Source organism: Ptiloglossa arizonensis, chromosome 2 (assembly GCF_051014685.1).
Source record: "Ptiloglossa arizonensis isolate GNS036 chromosome 2, iyPtiAriz1_principal, whole genome shotgun sequence".
Lineage (NCBI taxonomy): Eukaryota > Metazoa > Arthropoda > Insecta > Hymenoptera > Colletidae > Ptiloglossa > Ptiloglossa arizonensis.
The window spans coordinates 33,176,869-33,196,215 of record NC_135049.1 but is presented as its reverse complement, the minus strand read 5'-3'; the positions used below and the strand labels follow the sequence as shown (position 1 = coordinate 33,196,215).

The 19,347-nt window shown below is 55.8% G+C and overlaps 1 protein-coding gene across 1 annotated transcript in view; it reads left to right on the top strand.

Moving 5' to 3' along the window:
• Positions 1-19,347, top strand: part of LOC143155113 (uncharacterized) — a 64,686-nt gene that overhangs the window by 2,830 nt on the left and 42,509 nt on the right. The window lies entirely within an intron of this gene.

Sequence of the window (19,347 nt, the reverse complement as noted above, 5' to 3'; positions counted from 1 at the left end):
GCGCGAACATACGGTGCGGCGGACATATTGTTTCTTGGCAGGAAGCAAGATAAATTTTGCCATAGAAATCGCCAAGGGGTTACGGGTAACGAACGCGACGAGAAAGTAACGTTTTTTTAAACGTAATTTCTTTTCGTCGATATCTATACGCATTGCCTTTTACACGTTACAAACGAGACACCTCATTTACCAAGAATGTCTGTAGGTGGCAGTAGTCAGCGTTGACATTTGCATCATTCCGTAACATCACGGGTTACTTTTTCCACGCTTCTTTAACGCTCGATCGTAATCACAATTACAAGGGTGTGTAACACCGAACGTTTTCGAAAAGATTCCGTTACAACCGTAACAACGTTTCCCGTCTCGATGGGATTCGTTTTTGTTCGTTTCTGTTTTGCGAGGAAAAAACGAACCCCGACGAATGATCGATGCAATCGTTTCGCAAGAACGTCCCGTTCGCTACTCTTGGCACGAAACGAACTGCGAACCGCGTTCAATCACGGGATTAACTTTGCCATCTGCCTACCGCGTACGCACGCGCGCGCATCCATTGATAAATTAACAGGTAGTCGGGTCACAATCGAAAACCAATTACATCGGTGCGTCTTCGTTAGGGCAGAAAACAGTTGGTGACGTAAAAGCTTGGAAATTGGCCTCGAACGGTCGAGCCGTTATTCGCGCGTTCGTTCGATTCGAGACGGAGTTTTCCGAAAAGCTGTTTATCCTCAAAGTTCGATCGTAAAAAGGGGAAAAAGAAGAAACGACAGTTGCGCCCGTTAATGTAATAATATTCGTTCACCGGTGTAGAAAGGAAGATAAGATAGGATAGAAGCGTGCAGGCGGCTATGTAAATGGTATGCCTCGAGTATTGTGCGCGCGGAGGCTTTGCATTGAAAATGTCAGGTGCTCGCCGGCTGACGACTCGACGCGACGCGATGCGACGCAACACGACACGACACGACACGACGCGACGCGACGCGACGCGACACGATTCGTCGATCGTCATCGTCGGGTCGGTGTCGCGACTGCAGCCTGCGGAACACCTGCGCGGACAAATTGAAATGCTAATTTGGAAGCTTCCACTTCGTGGCCGCCAGAGTTCCCGCTGTTTCGGATCGACTCTGTCTTTGTCTTCTGACGATTTTCGCTCCGTCTCGGATACGGTGTACCTATTCTTCTCTGGCTAAAAATATCGAACGAATCGAAAAGTAAACGACATTGGTTGGACGATCGCAATGTTTGAATCGAGTAAACGTTGCGAATAAATCGTACGTAACGTTTGTCCGTATCAGCGAACTCGTCCGCGTCGCGTCTCATCGGTGACTCGCGAGGAAGAACCTTTCTCCGACGAAAGATTAAATTCTCGAGGCACGCAGCGGCTGGGACGCTCGTTTAGAAACAATAACAGTATCGCGGCTGGGTCTTTGCATACGAAGGAGGCCGGTTATCGCGAGCAATCCGAAAGTGGAGCTCCCCGAAAAAGGGAATAGAAAGCGGGAAAAAATGTCGGATGAGAATGCAGAGCGGCACGGTACCGCGTGGCGCGGTGCGGCGAGTTGATCGCGTTGAATCAGCGAACGTCCGTTTACGGGGCGAATTTCGCAGAGAAATACGAAAGGACCTCGACCAGTTAGTACCCACGCACACCGTACCCGTTTTTGACGCGCACTCGGCAAGACTCGTCGAAAGTGAAAGTAACAAAAGACGCGAAGCTTGAAAAATTTGAATACTTACTTTCTTTCATTAATTTGCAGCGCGTAGCGCTCGTTCGTCCAAGTTGAGACACGTAACCGGCGTCGTTCCGAGACGTCACCGTCACCGTCACCGCGTTTTCTTGCAACCGGTAAGTTTCTACCGTGCTAATTAATCGTAGGACAAACGTCTCCTCGGTACCGAGGCGAGGAGAAAATTTCGGTGGATTTGTTCCCTTCGCGGAGAATTATATTTCCCGATGAGCGACCGATAAAAATGAAGCGGCCGGCTCTAACGAACGCGGGAATCCGGCCCATTGTGGAATCCGTTGCGCGACGCCTGGGAAAGAACTTTCTTTTTCCTCGTTTCGCGAAAAAGAAGCTCGGACTGCTCGCGAGGCGACTCGTTCGATCCTCCTGGTCGTCCGTTTCCCCCGTTGCGCCCCTACGGTTCCAGGATTCTTTCCGTTCCCTTAGCGTTCTCTCTTTGGACGGAGCTCTAATTAAAGCATTTCAATTAAGGAGATCAACCGGGCATTGTGCCTCTCCGGCAACTCGATCCGATGAATTTTCCCTCGACGTCTCTTCGGGGCCTGGGAAAGTCGTCCTTGATGCGATTAATTGCAGAAAGCGGATTTCTCTCGCTCCCTCCTTCTCGTTCTCCCGTTTCTCTCGTTCCCTCCTCGGTCGTCGCGTCGCGTCGCGTCGCGAAGAGAAACAGCCGAGTTTCTTCTTTCTTCGTTAACTCCTAATTGATCGAACTCGGTTGCACATTCTTGCACGTGGAAACGGCCACTCTTGTCTAATTTCATTCTCCACCGGTCTTGACCGTGACTCGTTTCGCTCCGTGGAATATTTTTCGTCGAAGAAACGAACACGGTTTCGTCGGTGTCCGTCGAACGATCGTTGTTCGCCGAATCGCGGTGTTCGACGATACCAGTCGGCCTAACGCGCGTTTTCCCATCTCTCGGTCCGTGGAACCTCGCAATGTTCGCACGATCGCGGTCAAAGCGCACCGTTTTATTCCGGGATTAAATACGCGATTGGCGGGAAAGCGCGTCGTCGGTCTCGAACACCGTTGCTCGGCCCGTTAATCCGCTCCTCGCTCGAATCTCATTGATCCAACAACTATTTCCACGTGGGCAAGATGAAACGGAGTTAAGGCTCGTAACACGCGCAAGTTATTGCGCGCGTTACTTTGAACGTTGCGCCGTGCGTTAAATTTTATTACGGCCGGTTGCCGCTCCGGCGATATATTATTAAAAGAAAATCCGCCAACAGTTTGCGCGGAGATTGCCGAGCACGTGGGATAGACGGACGGACGACCGGTTGCTTTCGAGCTGGCTCCGTTTTTAGGTGTCGAGTAACAAGTTCTGGGAAACGATCTCACCTAGAGGGAATCGAATCCTGGGCGTTTCGAGCCGGTCGAGTCACGAATTTCTTCTTCTCGCGATCGAGTCTCGATCGGAACGTAATTGTGCGATTGTCCGGTAAGGTTTGGATGTTCTTTCGACGTCGAGATATTTATTTCAATAATCGGGGATAAATTCGGTAGCGGTTGGGACGGGGTAGGAGGGGGAGGTTTCGTTCGTTAATTCCGAATCGAAAAGGAAGCTGTGCGATACCCGGGCGCGATAACATTGTTCGAAAAGCACGGACCTTTCGGCGAACGGCTCGGTTCGCGTACGAATTGGTGCGTGAGTCACGAATGATTCACCTCGCCGAGGGAACCTGTTGGCAGAGGGATCACGTACGCTCGCGTACGCGCTGCTGCGAGCTCGTTCGTACAAAGTCGGGCCCGAAACAATCCCGAACGTCGAATACGTTTATTTCCAAAGGACGAGGAGGCGGCGGCGGCGGCGGTACGTTCGAGAAGTTGGCGGAATTAATTCGAACGCGAAGGAAATCCGGAAAGGCATCGCGTCGAAGTTTCCGTTCCCGTGATTAAACGCCGGCCGAAGAATCGTTTCTCTTTGGTTGCTATCGGCGGCAACGAACGGCCGAACAATGCGCCGTGATTCGACGCTCCGTCGAGCGGAAAACTCGCTGGAAAATGGCTGCGCGCGAATAAAAGAACGACAGCGCGCGGGGACTCGAACTGGATCCGGGGAGAGAACATTCCACGAAGGAAGGTTCGGTCGCGCGTAATTTCCTCCTCGCGAGTCGAGCCTCTTTTCGAGCAGCTTGTCGACGATACGAACTTTTACGCGAGAAATACTCGGCCGTGGGTGTCGAATCGCGTTCAAGCGTCTCTCCCTAGCTCACCGATCGTTTTTAACGCGCGAAGGGAGATTTTTAGGTCGCGACGAGCCTGGAACGATTTCGACGGTACAGGTTCGATCGGCACGGTGGTGTTTGCGTAATCAGCTGCCGACCGAGGCTTCCGTCGTCGGCCGGCTTGGCCTCGTCGACGGAGAATTCTCGCATTGTTCGCGAGGAGGTTTTCAGCGGCGATTCTTACTCCTATTTCTATCGATTTTCGCGTTCACCGCGAGCGTTTCACCTTCCCTAGCTCGCGGTGAATATTCCAACGCGGGAGGCGGCGCGCAAGGAACCGTTCGGTATCGGGATTTCGAGATCGAATCGCCCGTTGCGTCGTTAACGCGGGTAATAGCGAGGGACAGTTTCGTAATTCGACGAGCGCGGCCGATATCGCGCTAATAGGATACGTCCGATCGGAGAGTCGAACGAGGGGAACGGTTCGCTGAGAGGTTTCGTCGCTCTCGTTAACGGTAGCGTCCATCGAATCGAGCTTCCGAGTTTGCGGCTCGTCGTTGCGTTTTCCTTTCGAAATGCTGCATTTGCCCGATATCCCGTCCTCGGATGGACGGGAGCGCGCGTCGCGACGCAACCTTCCATGCGGATTAAAAATTGGACCGGTCGGTTTCCCGAAAGTCGGCTAATAAGATTACGCGGTTACCGGTTTAGGTAGGCATCGGCCGTGCGGAAAAAGCTGCGCGGCGAAATTACGTCGTCGCGAAATAACCGTTTCGAGGCGAAAGCCCCTTCGGGACGCTTCCTGTTTCTCCTTTTTCGTTGCCGAGTTCTCCGATGATCCGTGACGAGCAGCGATTTCAGCGGCGATTCCGCGATATCCTCGCCGGACACGCGGCGCGCAAACGGCCAGTCTCTCTCTCTCGCTCGGCGTTGCCGCGACGATCTCCGAGCGCTCGGCTCGTTCGAGCACTTCCGTTGGAAGGACGCGGTGACCTCGCGAACCGAACGCGAACCATCTTCCACCTACGCGTCCACCGTGTTTCTTACGCGACTCGATCTCGCGAATCGCGACGATCATCGCGGAAGGAACCGTATTTCGTCGATCGACCTCGAACGGTGTCTCGCGGCCGATCGTTAGCGCGTACCGTGCGCGTACTCGGCCAGCCTTGACACACTCGCGCCCCGATGCGACAAAAGTTACGCGACCGCTCGGATTTTTCCGTTCGCTACCATCGAACGTGCTTTCTCCGTTTTTCCGTTTCGCGTTACCTCCGCGAACGATTCGCGAACGATCCTTTCGACGCTCGACGCGTTTCCAATTTTTTCGAAATCCATCGTTTCTCGTTCACCTTCTCCCGTTGGTTCTCTTCGTCGACCGAACGCTCCGTGAACCTGCGTACGTACACGGGAACCGTGAAATCTCGCGACGAAGTCGATCGATTCGGTTCCGCGCGTATCGATCGACGGACGAGCGGAAAGCGACAGACGGTAAATCGGATTAAATCGAATCTGCGATATTCGGAGGAATGTCATTGGGAATTACGCGTCGGTGGGTGTCCGGTCGGTCGCCGGGGCTTCCCGTAATCCGCGTATCGGGTGTTCGTTTGGCACGCGCTGCGCGCGAAAAATTGGCGCACACGCGAGACTTCGCCTCACGAGGGGATCGTTGGCTACATCCGTGTCGCGATTCGCCGGAAAAAGGTGAACTCGAGCCGCGAACCGAATATCCGTCGAGCTTCCTCCGGTCGAGTAATTATTTTCCCTTTCGGTGTTTCCGCGATCTCCGTTTCGCAGGATTCTCGAGTTGCTTCTTTCGGTCGTTTAAATTGGACCGTGGTCGACGAATCGCCGCGAAGAATAGTTTCCGAGTTGTCCGCTCGTCGAGAGATACCTGCTCTTTAATAGTCGGGTTCGTCGAAGAAAGTCAGCGATTCCGGCAGGGATCCCGAATTCGAGCCAGGTAGACGTTTCGCGCGAGCGAATCGCCGAGAGTTTTCCTCTCGACGGTAATTACCGGTCGATCGCGAGTTCGCTCGACGAGCAACGGAATTACCTTCGGGTCGCTCGAGCGAGTTTCGATCCTAGACCACGACCGTGTACGTAACCTATCGAAGACGATTAGGGGAACCCCGAGTCCCGAGACGTCCTTTCCGACTTTCTTTTCCCTTTGCTCGTCTCATCCTCTTCTCCTTCTCTTTTCGCTCGAAGGTTCGCGGTCTACGGATCGTTTCGAGCTCGAAATCGCGTCCCTTTCCGCGCGCGAGTAAATTACGAATTGTATCCAGTTGGGTTTCGCTCTTTGTCGAATTCGATCGATCGCCGGCGTGTATACGTAGGCGGTGGTAGCGTCGCCGATCGTACGATCGATCGTTCGGCCGCTTTGTTCTTCCTCGTTGCTATTAAAGACGTCGGGGACGTTGGGGCCGTTTCTCGAGGGGCAACGCGGTTCGGTGTATTTAACGATCGGCCCCGAAACGGTGAGCGCACCGGTTTAACGAGCCACGAAATTACGAAACCGTCGCTCGTTAAACGTTGAAAAGCGACGCCGATCGTCGAACGAGTATCGGGTTCGCGCGAGAGGACTCGTCCCGAAAAACGTACGTTCGAAATCGAACGACGGACGTCGAGGTCGACGTCGAATACCTCTGGCACGGGCTCGCGTCGAGATTCAATTAACGCGGTATCGGAGGTAACGAGACGCGGTGGTAGCCACCGAGGTTCGAAAATAATAACGAGAGGAGCGTACGTACCGTGCGCGGTCGAACGACCGTGCCCTGCCACCGGCAATTAATAACCGAGAAACGTGGCAGCTGCGCGACTCGCGCAGCCGATAACTCGACCGCGCCAGGTCGACCGAAACGGTGAAATCGAATCGCGATCGATCCGCGTTTCGGTTTCGTTTCAACGCAGCCGGGGCCGCGCGGAACGAAACAACACGGATAAATCGGGAACGAACGATGCTCGGATCGTGGACCGCGAATACTCGATCGTTTCGTACCGTGGACGCGTTACGCGCCGCGGCATAAATGCCCGCCCGCGCCCGTGCCCGCGCCCGCGCCCGTGCCCGCGCCCGCGCGCACGATGCGCTCGAGGCTGATTGGTTTACCACCTGCGGCTACTCGACTCTTTCCGCCTCGAACGACCTTTAAAGTTTTCCTCTCGTCTCTCCAGTCTCCACGGCTCCTCGGCTCCTCGGCTCCTCGTTTCTTTCGTTTCCGAGCCCTCGAAAGTCGTTCGACGGACAGCGATATCTCGATAATCGAATCGATTAATTTCAGGCTCGAGCGCCCTCGCGCTCATTGATTTCCTTCGGAGCCGGTCGGCGGCGTCGTTCCGGCCGGTCAGATTTTTCGATACGCGGGTCGCGTCGTTGTCGACGTTGGAAATCGTACGCGAAAAGCCACGAAAAGGAAACACGGCGGGTTTCGATCTCGCTCGCGAACGTTGCAACGAGCCGGTGTTGCACTTTGTATTTATCGATTATTCGCGGCCGGGTCTGCTTATTTTCGTCGAATCGCGGTAAAGACCGTAAAGGCCGTGACGTAGGCGCGGGGCGAGGGGAGGTAGCTCGGGGGAGGGTGGGAGAAGAGAAAGGGGACTCCGGTTCGGGCGAAACGTCGACGTATCGATCGATTCCACTCGAAAGCGAAGCTGGCTGGCGCAGTTTTCAGGTTTCACTTGGCGACCGAGCGACCGTCCCGGGAGCTCTCCCGCACAAACGCATTCTACGTAACGCGAACGCTCGCTGAAACGGGAATAAAACTCGAGGAGAGAGCCGTTCGGAGATCGCTCCGCGATCGAGAATTCGACAAACTCGCGCGCACGCGCACGCGCGAGCGTAGTTCCTTTCGTTTCGATCGCGCGAACAAACATCGAGGCGTTGCTCGTTGTTCCCTTTTGGGGAAGTTTTCGAACTCGCGGGAAACGATTGGTCGATGGATCACCGATGTACGATCTCTCCGGCGAAAACGAGCGCAAGGTCGTCGCTCGAAAATCCGTTTTTCGCGCCACCGTTGGAAAAGGAAAACCGCGTTTCTCTTCCGTCTTCGTATCTCCGGTTTCGGTGCGCGCGTTACCGTTCCCTCGTCTTTGGGAACCGGTCGTTGCGATCGAGCCGCGTCCTAGATACGCGTAAACTCTTTACGATCGGTGAGCTTCGGAACGTTGACGAGGATTTACAGGGAGATTCGAAGCGAACCGCAAAAACCGCCGAAGCGAGAGATATCGGCTACCGAGCCGGAGCCGAAGCCAAAGCCGGTATTCGACCGAAAGTTGTCGCGCGGAGACGAACGACGGGCTTCTTTGCTCCGTTTCGATCGGAGCCCCGTTCGATTTTTGTTCTCGGTTCGATCCGTGGCTACCCACACCCACGTGTACCATTTCTATCGCGTAACGAAGAAAGGTTGTCGGTCGTCGCGAGAAATCGTTTTCGAACGAGCTTAGGGTACGGCGGAGTTCCTCGTTTCCACGTTTTCGCGAGCCGATCGAAAGGATCGTGCCGCGAGAACACGAGGAAAGGAACGGATCCCTCGAGGTAACAGCGCTTACCTTCGAGGGATCATCTACAATTTAAATACGCAGACTCTCCCACGTGTACGTATATCCGCGTGCCTGCGCAAACTATCCTCGTTTGTTCGGATCTCTCGGTACCGCGCGCGGTAGATTCGTGGTCGATTCGCGTTCGGTTCGTCGCACGATTACGATTCTACGAAATCACGATCCAACCACCCTCCTCCCTCGCCCCCCGGCCCTCGATTTATGGACGTATTCGAACGAGGGTGAATCTTACGAGGCGCGCGACTCGCGCGATACGGTCGCTCGGGTGTCCGGTGATTCGCTCGTACGCTTTATCGCTCCTCTCGTCGTTGTCGTCCTCGTCGTCGAATCCGTCCAACTTTTTCGCGGTCTCGTCGACCGAACGCCTCGCCTCGAAAACAAGAGAAACAACAGGATCCCGTTGTTGCCGGCGGGTGGAGTCGAAGGTCGATTTTAATGGGCTTAGCCGCGGCGGTAGTGCACGTAAGAATGATATACAGCCAAGAGGAATTGCTTTTAATTGCTCTTTGGCGTCCGTGACCGTAGAGAGTCCGCTTCTTCTTCTTCTTCGTCTTCTTCTCCTCCTTCTCCTTCTTCTTCTTCTTCTTCCTCTTCTTCTTCTTGTATTCTCGGTCTCGGTGTCTCGAATCTTTTCTCGGTCCCGCGAGTCTCGCCGCGTCTCGATTAAAGCGGCCGTGGAACGCGTCGACGTCCCTCTGTAAATTCCGAGCGATCGTCGCTCGAAAAGGAATCGAAAATTTTACCCGGCCGGAGTTCGACGGGAAAGATCTCGTCGACGTCGTTCGATCGCTTATCGCGACTCCTCGTGCTTCCTTTTACGAAAGCCGTTTCCAGCGGTGCTCGCGTTTACGCGTAAATCGAACGCGCGTACCGTTCGATCGGTCGATCGGTCGCTTAGCTAATCAAAGCGCGCGGAACCGCCGCAGCCCGGGCCGAGCTCGATTATAAATTTCTCGCGTACCGCGCGTTATCGGAGATCGATCCGGCCGCGAACCCTCGAGACCGTCGCGTACGCGCGTACTCTGCCTTTGCCGAGAAGGGAACTTGCAACCGAGATCCTCGACGAATCGGACGATCGCAAAGATTACGCGTAACGCGCAAAAACGAGAGCGGAGAATTTTTTCTTTCTCGCGGACTCTCGGGGAAAAATTGACGGTCTTTCGCCGTTTCTCGGGATCGTCGAGTTCGAAATGGAAGCATCGGGGTCGTAAACGCGAATAATTCGAGACTCCTCCGCGTCGCGCGATGCTCCCGTTCGAGGCTCATGAATAAATTCAAGCGATGGAAAGCGATAACTTTTCCAGGGAGCGGGGAATCCGCGTCGCGCTTTCTACCGTTGCGAATTTACCGCTCGAAACGGCGTCGTCGAGACGGCCGAGTTGAACGAGAGTTAGCGGACGAAACCGTGCGAAACCGTGCGAAACCGTGCGAAACCGTGCGAAACCCCGCGGTCGAAGAGCAGATACCTTTCGTCGGTGGTTTCGGTTCGCGTGGAAAATCGCGAATTCGATCCGCGAGGCGTCTCGACCTGTTTTCGAGGCGACGAGCGAACACCGACGGAGAATACGGGAAATATCTTCGATAGGGACGACGGAGGGACTTGGAGGAGGACCGCGGTCGAAGAGGTCCAGAGGAGACCGCGAAACGGACGCGACGACGCGGCTGGTAAACATCCTGGCTTTTTCCGACCTCGTTTCGGTCCCTCTTTCGCATTCCAGTCTGGCGGTCGGCCATTTTTAGCGCTCTCCGCGCTATCTTCCTTTTACGAGAGGCTCGTATCCTCCGCTCGTTATCGTTTTCCAGGTTTCTTCGCTCGGATCCATATTCGCGAGGTTCTTTCTTCCGCGGTGCTCTTTACACGGCCCGGCGACTGCCGAGAGCGATTTTACGCAACTTCTCGTACGACTCGAGCCGCCGAGCGAGTCGAGCCGACGACCGGTAATCGTTTTACGATTCTCCGGAATGACTTCACCAAAGTCGCAAGGGACCCCCTGCGGGCCGTTCGTCCACCTTCGAGGTTCCTCTCCGTCGCGGGATCCAGACCGCGCGCACCTACGCGTCTCCCGGCTTCCGTAACCTACGGATTTCTTTCCTCCGTAATCGCGTAGTTGCCGATCGTTGGTCGTTTGTTTGTTCGTTCGATGCTCGAGGCGGGCAGCAACGACGGAAGAACGCTCGCCGATGGAATCTTCGCGGTTTCGGTTCGAGGCGAGAGGCTCTTGGAGAAACGTCGGAAACGGTTCGTTTTTCGTCGATTGGCCCTCGCTTCGATAATCCGCCTCGGTAGTTATCGCGAGGTAATCGCGGTCCGTCCGTCTCCTCGTTGGTTGGCTCGAAGCTGCCAATCGGCGCATTCTCCGCGTCGTTGTTCGCTTCTTCGGCATCCGTCGCCTCCTCTTCTCCTTCGTCGATCCCGTTTATTCGCGGAGCCGGGTTTCTTCCTCGCGTCCACGTCCTTTCCTTGTTTCTTTCTTTCTTTCCCGTCATCCTGACACAACTTACCGATGTCTCGCCATTATCGTAACTTACCGGCCGCGATCCCCCACCCGTTCTCCTCTTTTCTCCTTTTCCTTTCCCGCTCGCTACCCTCGACCCGTCGATCTTCTCGTCTCGACTTTCGCCTCTATTCCGGACGTCTTTCCCGTCACGGTGGTCGCCGACGATCGAACCTTGGACGTTTCGGTTCGATTTACGATCGCGACCGTTTACGAACACCCGGTTTTCCCGCGACGGTTTCGTCGACGAATTCCGCCTCTCGAATCGAGCGGATTTAGCCACGAGGGCCGATGCTTCGTTCGACCTCAGCGACGGATAGGTCTCTTACCTCGAAATCGACGAGTTCGTCGAGACGATCTCGAACCTCCGCCGTTCGACGAGAAATCGTACGAACTCGCCGGCCGTTAACTCCAAGGACCGACCGACGATCGAAAGTCGCGATTCCCAGCGGAGCACGATTTTACCGGGCGGAGAAGAGAGTTTTCCGTCGCGGAGGGCGCATTCGTAACCACGGGGAAGAAAACTGGCGTCGGTGCGACCGATCGAGTCGACCTTTATCGTCCTTCGCCTTACGAAAGGATCGTTGGCGCGGGAGGATCGATCGGGGCAGCTCGTCCCGCGCGAACCTCCCGATCGTTCGAGATCGGTCTCCAAAGCGAGCGTACCGATCCGTACGCGAACGATTTCATACGTTCACCTTTTCCTCGGCAAATGCCAAGTCCTCGAGAACGTGTTTCGCCTCTGATGCCGATATACCACCGCGCGCGTACCACGCGAGACCGAGACCGAGACCGAGAACGAGAGAGACGGACGGACGCGCGATCGTATTTTTCCATCCCCGCTGCGCGCCGCGATTAATTATGCTGGAAATCCGATTCAATCTGGCCGTTTCTCTTCGTCCGCGGAAGCTTCGCAAGCTCCCGCTGCTTCGGCCCTCCTTTGCCGCGCGTTTCCCGCTGACTTTAATGTATTCGCGCGTCTGTTGCGCAAGCTGCGCGAGAAAGTGGCCGCTGCGTCTCGAAAAATGGGGAAAAATTCTGTAAACCGCGATCGTTTCGAACGTCGCCCCGTTCGCGTAACGATCTCGCGCGGACCCTGGCGATCCGTCCTCGAGGACGCCTCGTAATCGCGCGCGTCCCTCGAAATCCGGCCGCTCGGAGGGTACAATGTAAGGGCGACGTAAATTCCGAGAGCGGGCCTTTGTCGTCGGACGAGAGCGCCGCTCTTTCGACGTTAATGCGCCGTTAAACTCGGCCGAGGTTTTGCGACGCTTAATACGGGTAATAAAGCTCTCGGTGCGAGGGACCACGGTATTTCACCGCCGCGTTGCATTACGTTGCGTTGCTTCGCGTTGCTTCGCGTTGCGTTGCGTAGCGGCGAATCGATTATTGCCAATTCCACGATTCCTCGTCGTATTATTTTAACGAGCGACGCGGTTCGGGGATATCCGGCTCGTTGACTCGAACGCGTACCCTCCTCCTCCTTTCCGCGTAACGCTATCCGGTATCCGATTTCGTGGCGGAAAAAGGAACGTTTCCGCGGTGCGGACGGGAGAGGCCGGTGCGCGTACGGAGCGGTGGGGTTTCGGTCCGGAGTTCGGTGCCGGTTGAAAAATACGCGAGCACCGGAAATTGTCGAGCTCCTTCTCGCGACGAGGACGGGAAGCCAGGGTCCCTCGGATCGAGGGGATCGCGGACGCGAACCGACGTTACTCGATCCGCTCGAAGCGGGTTTTTCGTAATTGAATATTTCTCGAGCGGACGAACGGGCGAGGCGCGAGGCGCGAGGCGCGAGGCGCGAGGCGCGAGGCGCGAGGATGAGGTACGCGCGGCGTCGTGGCGCGAGTAATTGCCTGGAATAGAAAACGAACGGGCGAGAGAATCCTCGCCGCGGCACCCGTTGCGAAAGCTTCGCTCGAAATCTATCGGCCGAGCGAAATGTACCGTACACCGTGTACCGATCGGTGCTGCTTCCTTCCGCGTGCGCTTTAACGAGCCACGCGGCCAAAGGTCTCCTCTCCTCTGGTTCTCCGATCGGGAAATCGCGGACTCTCGGTATACCGGGGTAATTGCTTCCCCGAGGAGAAATCCTACGGGAAAAAAGTAATCGCCGCGACCGGGAGGAAGAGTTTCATCGTTTCCGGTTCCGGTGCAAGAGCCGCAAATACGTCGCGGTCGTCGTCGTCGTTGGTGCGTCGATACGTTGCTCGCTTTTCATCTCGTATCTCCGTGGGCCGTCGCTCTCGCTGTCGCTCCAGCGGGGTGAACGTCGTCCTTGCATTGAAAAAGCAGCAAGGTCGTTCGGGACTTATATAGCTCGGTCCGACGGAGCACGGTTCGAAGCCCTCGCCGAGGAGAGTCCTGCACGGCGTCCTTTTCGATTCCCCTCCCTCTCCTCTCCTCTTCCCTCTCCACTCGTTCCTCTCTCGTTGCTTCTTTTTCCACGGTCGGGACTCTCCCGTACACCGAAGGTGTCCCGGCTCCGTAACTCTCCGGGCACCGAGCAAACCGTGCATTACTTATCTTCGCGGCTCTAGACGCTCCCACACGAAGCCCCGACTCTGATATACGAGAGTAGCGACGAAATCGTCGTCGCCGGGTAACCGGAGAGAGATAAAACGCCCGAGTAGCCGGCGAGGAACGACGCGATTCGTTACGGTCGTGTTGCTTTTCGAGGAGATTTTTGCCTCGTCGAGTAACGAGACGTTTTACGATACCGTGCACGACCGCGCCGGACCCGACGATCGAATTATTCCCAGCCTTCCGTATCACCGGCTCTCGTTTTCTCCACCTTTCTTCTCGTTACGATTCCCTTTCGATCTCTGCTCTCCTTCCGACCTATTTTATCGCGTTCTCTCGATCCTCGGCGCGAGCATTTTCACCGTCGAGACTAGTCCCTCGCGATATTTTTACCAACGCTGATAAACGTCGGGCACGCGCGCGAGACGATCCGTCGGGAATTTCGGCGCGGTTTTACGAGCGTTAAAGCGGTTTCCGGTCGAGTGGAGGCGCGGATCGAGAGCACCGTGGTCGTTCGATAGGTCGGTTCCGTTCCCCTCGGTTTTACCCGGTTCGCGGCAGTGGTTGCGTTCCGAGTCGATTTTTCCAGGGACACGCGGGTCGTTCCCGAGCCCGGCGCGAATACCGCGCGAGGATTCCACGGGATTTATGCCGGCGTGTCCGTTTTACTCGTCTTCGTTTCCTACTCGAGCTCGTTCCAGCGACGGCTCGATCGTATCTGTCGTTCCTTGCGTTACCGGCTTTGAATTACGACCGCGGTTACGACGATCCGCTTTCTTTTCTCGACTCCGCGACGAACACCGCGAGCAACTCGGATCGATGGATCGTTCTTTTCCAAGATCGATCTTGGAAAGTTGCTCGTTCGGTTCGCGATCGAACGAAATCGAGCAACTCCGTCGTCTTCCACCAACGGGCCTTCGAACGATGGACGAGCGATTCCCGCGGAGAAATCACGAACGGCGGAACGAAAGTGTCGACGAACGTGTCGCCTGTGTCGTCTCGTGCCGCGAATTCGAAGCAACGCGGAAAGTGTCGCGAGCCGAGTCGCCGATCGAGCGAACCGATTCGCCTCTTGGATGATTTCGGAAAGAAACATCGACGTTGACGGGAATCGGCGTCGCGCGTTCCAACCGAGAGCCTCGAAAGCCATCGAAGCCGCGAAACTCGGCTGTTCTTCGACGCGCTTCGAGCCGGATTCGCTCCATCCTTGGCGCAAACATCCTTCAAAGGGACCGCCGCGCCGGACGGAACGGTGACGGACAGGCCGAATACCTCCGCGAAGAATGTTTCGACGAACGGTCGAACGACTCGCGTCGAACGTGTCGCGTCGAACGAGTCGCGTCGAGCGTGTCGCTCCGCTAACGAATAAACCGCGACCGGTCCGCTTTTCGCCCTTCGAAACTCGGCCGAGCTCGCGAGTCGATCGACGCCCGTGCATCGCGGGCTGAAAACGTTTGCGCGAGCACGCACCAATTGCGTGCCACACGCACGCCGGCCCGTGTCTAATAGAGTCGATAAACGAGTTTCCAGGATTTCGTTTCACCGCTCGGCACGAGCGTGGCTCGTTATCGTTCGAGCGCGCCGAGGAGCTACCCGCGTTTACGCGTACGAGAAACCGTGCGGAAAAGAAGCGGAAGCAACGATTTATCCGTTTCCTCGGTGATCGTTCAGCGTAGATCCGCGTTAGTCCCTCGATCGCGTGGAAATCGGAGATTCGGAGTTCGATCCCGTTCGGTCGCAGGTGAGGCGTATCGCGTTCGTCCCCGTGTCGCGCGCGGGCGCGCGGGCGCGTGCGCGCGTCTCCGTGGTTTATTTTCGCGTCGTCGCAGCGCGTCACCTCGAAGCGGTTCTCCTTTTTCGCGTTTCTTCTATTTTCGGCAACCTCGAACCTCCCCTCGCTCTATCCGCGATTTTTGCGCGCCTTTGTCCCCGTCCCCGTTCCCGTTTCTCGGCTCGAGACCCGCTCTTTTCGGAGCCATCGTCGTCTGGAAACGAGAGTCAAGGGCGACGGGCCAGAAGGCGCCTGGGGTTGGCTCCACGGGTGCACACACAATCGATATAGCCACTAAAGTTCATGGCGCAGCAACCACCGAGCACCCCTGTCCCCTCGCCACCCACCGCCATTACCTTTCCCGCGGTTCTCGCCGGCTTGCTTTCCTTCCCCGCGAGATTCCTCTTTTCTTTTATTTCTGCGCGCCTCGCGTGACCTTACCTACCCACACGTTCGCGCGTGCTTCTTCCAACGCGGCCGGCTAAGTTCGCGATCCGACCTTCAATTTCCTTTCGCGACCCAATCGTCCCCGTGTTTTTCCCCGATCGTTCCGAGGATCGCGAGCTCCTCGTAATCGGAACGATAACGTCGAGGCGACACGGTGCTCGCGATATCGATAGCGATACGAGAATTTTTTCACGAAATCGCGAAAGGCGTTCTCGTCGATCGCAACGTTCACGGAATTTCTAACGAGTAAACAGGATTCGCGGGTACATTTGGAATCGCGTTACCGGATCGGTGATTTCATCGAAAGGTCGAATCGCGCGGGTACCGTGAACGCGAAATCGTTGCGGCGCGTGTTTTCGTAGGACGGGGACGGTGGAGGGCCGGGAAAGGGCCAGCCGGGTTTCCCGCTACGGAGATAATTACGTTTCGTTCGGTGCACTAAATGTAAACGAGCTTCGCATAATACCGGGTAAATTGTTTAGCGCGGTAAACGGGCCGCTTGTTGCGCACAGTCCTCGAGCCCCGGGGATGTTCAGCCTCGAACGGAGATTACGAGGCTGCAGCCACTTACCCCTATTAACGGCCCACCGAGCGCTTAAATTAATTGATCTCTTCCGGTCAGGAGTTTCGGCCCCGCTGACACAGTGGGGACGCGACCGAGCGAATAACGTCGCGTTGTTCGTTCGTACTCGCTTATCGCGGTGGTTGTCTCGCGGCAACGTCGCCCGATCAATTTTATCGATACGGCGTTCTCGTTTTCGAAAGTGGTTCGGAGAAGAGAAAAGACGAGAACGAGGAAATCCGTCGACGAATATCGAAACGGTATTGCCCCGAGCGGCACAGTTTCTCGTTCTCGTTCTCGTTCTCGTTCTCGTTCGTTTCCTTTCGATCGTCCCTTCGAAAGCGTTCCGAGCGCTTTCGTTCGAGAGCGTCCCGTTCGCGCTTCGGGCCCTCGCGTCGATCGATCGATCGATCGATTTCTCGGGAACGAGGGACCGAAACACCGAAAAAAGTGCTCGAAGCTGCGGCGTTCGGGCTCGATGACGCGTACGCGTATTCTTTCCGCAACGCGGGTATCGCGGTCTCGCCGGGAAGAGAGACAACGCGACGAGCGAGCGGGAGGATCCAGGGGCGGCGACCAAGGGGAGGAGGGAACCCCGCAACACCGGAGAGAATGTTCATCGCTGCGCACCGCCGAGATACGAGCTTCGGATAAGGCTTAAGGGAACTAATCCGGGCTTATCTGCCGTGATAGATTATGTATTTGCCGCGCGGACGATAAATTGCAAGCGCGAGACGTAGTTCGGAGTCGGCCGTCCGATCTTCGGAAGTGAAAAATGTTTAACGACGCCTCCGCGTCGTTCCGACCGAATCCTACGATAGTTTCTCGGGACGCGGAGACGAAGGAAAGAGAGGGGAAACCATCCGAGGAAGAACCAACCGTGTAAAGATTCTTCTCGAGGTCGTTCGTCCACTCGTCGAGTGCGATCGCGCTCGATCGCGCTTTATACCGGTGCACGGTGGACAGGCTCGACGCCCTCGACGCCCTCGACGCCCTCGACGTCGGTTCAAACGAGACCCTCAAAGGCCACCGGTACTTTCCCACACGGTGGCGACTCGACCAACTTTACAGCGGACGTGCCCGAATCGAATCGACCGGAAACCGGAGGCTCGCATCGCGACGATCGAGACCTCGGTCAAGACCGACCAAGTTTGCCGATTTTTCCCCGACGGACCGTCACCACCTCGCCGGACGATTCTCGCGAGAAAATTGAGACGAGACAAAGTTTCCCTTTCGAACGATCGTTTCCCGCCTAAATTTAAATCGCGGGGGGAAGAGCATCGCGAGGACCGGCCCGAACGAATCGAAAGTCGCGCGAACGCGACGATCGTACGCGTATCCCCCGCGAGCGTTTCCGTTGCGTTCACCAATTAGATAGTAACGCGTAGATAGTCCGGCGTTAATCCCGGCGCGGTATAGGAAAAACGCGAATAATTAATTGCACGGCAGCGCGGATATATCATCCCACGCTTTTTCCAGTATCATTGTACGCCGCGGGCAAACATATACCGCCGGTGTGTATCGGTTTCGCGATGGATAAAGAAAATATAGGGACAGCTCGCGGAGCCGGGAAAATTTATTGCTATCTCTGTTTCTCTTTTTTCGATCGTAAGGCGCGTCGGTGGAAGCGCCGGCGGAGAGTCGGTACCTCTTGGAAAAGTCCACTCCGACTCGAGAGAAGAACGTAGGAAGAGAAAAGGGGAGGGCTGCGGAGGACGGAGAACGAGAACGAGAACGAGACAGAGATACGAAGAGAGAGAGAGAAAGAAAGAGAGAGAGAGAAAGGGTGGGAGAGAATGCAGCGTCCAGGCCCTGGTACCAATAACGATGGTAACAATGTTGACCTCGTAGGTCGGCAGACACACCCTTGCAATATCCTCGTTTCTCCTTTTCTCTCTCTCTCTCTCTCTCTCTCGTTTCTCGGTTGTGTTTTTTCATCCAGTCTCCATCCTCGTTTCGCGTATTCTCGTACCTCGTCGTCGGAACAGCCGCTGGAACCCCATGGGTTCTATAATAAGACGTATTCTACGGTACACCGTCTGGTACTGCACGTGTACCTGATTCCATGATTGGGCCCGTACCCCGCAATCTGCCTGGTACGTGATCTATCCTCGTTTCTTTCTCGGTGCGCTTCCCAACCCTCTCTCCGGTTTCCGAGGATTTTTCCGAGGCGTCTTCCGCGTCTCCGTTTCTCTCCGCGTCTTCGGTTCGCACGTGCTCGCGCGCGACGAAAGGGAAAACGAAACCGGAACGTTCGATCGCCGAGGCTTCCGGACATTTTTCGAGCGCACCGTCGAGTATCGAACCTTTGGGATTCGAGGTCCGATCTTCGACGACGCGCAACGTCCTCGTTCATCGAAATCGAACAGAAACGAGCACGAGGAGGATCGTTGGCCCGTTGAGTCGCGAACGTCGAGCGAAACGCGTATAGTAGGTTCGCACCTCGGTGCGAAAAGAAAGAGGAAAGCTCCTTCCACTTTTCGCGATATTGCGCCGCGTCGGGGATAACCTAATTCGATGTCGAAAGTTTTAACCGAGTCGCGGGAAGGAAATTGCGGTGATTCTTGGAAATTCTCGGCGTCTCGAGGGTCGGCTTCGCGATCGCGGTCGGTCGGAGGTGTCGCGACCTATGAAAAATGCGAGGACCGTTGAATTCTTAATTTTCGCTTACCGACCGAAAAGATTTCAACGCCGCGATCCAGCCGGAGGGTGATCACCGGAGCACGGTTTTACCGAGTCGAACCGAACCCGCGTGAATCCTACGCGGATTCTGAACGTTGCTTCCGGTGGCTTCGAGGCGAGCCTACCGTGGATAAAAATACCGTTTGCGCCCTCGGTATTCCGATAATAACTCCCTTTGAAGAGAAGAGAGGCGAAAACGAAAGAAGCGAGGGCAATATTTAAGAGGTACGAGTTCCGGTCGTTGGTAAGTTCTCGCGCGCGTTAACGACCATTCTACGGGAAAACTCGGTGGTAGGGTTTTCGCGTTCGATTTATCAAATTCGTGCCCTCGATATCGTTGTACCCGGTGTTCCCGATTTAGCCATCGGCGTTCGCGGGCTTTGTTTTTCCATCGCGACGAGTTAC